A 1,640-nucleotide genomic window follows, 5' to 3' on the forward strand; every position below is an offset into this window, starting at 1 on the left:
CTCGAAACAATCTCTGAAAACCTATAAATCTTTATTAAATTCTTTGCTAAAACTCAGCTGAGGAGGAATGGAGACACACTTTGTTCTGGGTATGTTTTTGCTACAAAGTACTCGGGGGCCTATAATAAGCACAGAGCTCATCTGTTGCTGATGATCTGGAGGAAGAACTCTTCCACATTGTGGGATGATATGAAGGGCACTGTGCTACAGTAGTAGCATTATACTTCATCTGCGACTTAGCTGAGGCCTGACATTTGATATGTATGTAAAACACCACTTACATATGGTGCTGTAGCTGATGGCTCCTGGGCCGCATTCAGCCCACGGGACGTGTCCATCTGGCCTGCAGCCTTGGCGCTGAGAAATTGCATCCATGTGGGAGGAACGGTTGGGGCTGAAGAAAAGCTGCTAGGCGGTTTTTGGAGGGCCGAACACTGAAGGCCTTGGGGAACTGCTGCCACCTTCATTTGGCCTACGAGTTGGGTCAAAACCGAAGTCCCCACCAGCTATTAAAAGTCAGGGTCTAGCCTCTGTTTGAGGATGGAGGAGATGGAGAAGTTGGCTGGGGAAGGTCTGCTCGGGCACTGTGGACCTCTCCCTCCCTCTAGTGGTTTGCCTACACATAGAAGTTGTAAATCTACTGCTGCCTCTGTACTGAAAGACTTGACCAGGAAATTCAAGTATCTCCAGGCTCAGCTTTGCATCTTTAAAGTATAGGTCTAGGGTTAAATACCTACCATGAGCCTCACTGCTATGAGAAGTCCTCAGTGTGGAACTGAGCAACTGTGGCCCCAGAGGGACTCGGGATCTCCTGGGCAGCCTTAGTGTGAATCCCATACTAATGCAGTATGCCCTCTTAATCCTCCCTATTGACAAAACAGCATTAGAGATTGCTAAGAGTTCGAAGTTCTTGTGCTTTTGGCTGTTGTGGCTGTTTTTATAAGATCGAGGGATCCATGCCATAAATCCCTGCTGACATCTAACAGGATTGTTAAAGATACTACCAAAATCCATAACTCACACCATTTCTAAAATATATTTATTACAGAGGCTAGGATTGTTATGGTCCCAAGAGTTTTGCTCTTACAATGCAAAGGAATGATGCAATCAAGGAAAAATAATACAGTGTAGAAACCCAGACAGAGGGAGAGAGAGGGCTACTGATGTGAGATGTTACAGGGTTGTTTGACTTCACAATTTGGTTTACATGCTGCATCTGTCAAGGTATTTGCACTTGGCAAATGAATTCCTATTTTGTTTTTTTGATTCCAAGGTCAATGATTTCAAAGCTTTTGTTTGGAAATATTAGAGAGAGGAGAAGATTATGAAAAGGAAAAAAAAAAAAAGAGATGGGAAAGATGGGGAAGGGTGGAAATGAGCTGAAATACCAGTTTCAAAAATATCCAAACAGTGTGCATCACAATTCCTTTTCAGCTGAGACAGCATAGTGAGTGTGGGCACCTTGCAGAAGACAGCCAATACTCAGAGTCACTGCATGAACGGTGGGATGGTGCCACGAAAGAGCAGGCGTGTGCAAGACCTGCTCTTCCTGCTGCTGGGAAATGCTATATTATAGAGGCTGAAATTCACCTGCAGCAGAAATCAACAAGAGCTTGCTGTTGATTTTACTGTACCAGAAT

The sequence above is a fragment of the Tyto alba genome, unplaced genomic scaffold (genome assembly GCF_018691265.1).
Source record: "Tyto alba isolate M040663 unplaced genomic scaffold, T.alba_DEE_v4.0 Super-Scaffold_9, whole genome shotgun sequence".
In the NCBI taxonomy this organism is placed as follows: Eukaryota; Metazoa; Chordata; class Aves; order Strigiformes; family Tytonidae; genus Tyto; species Tyto alba.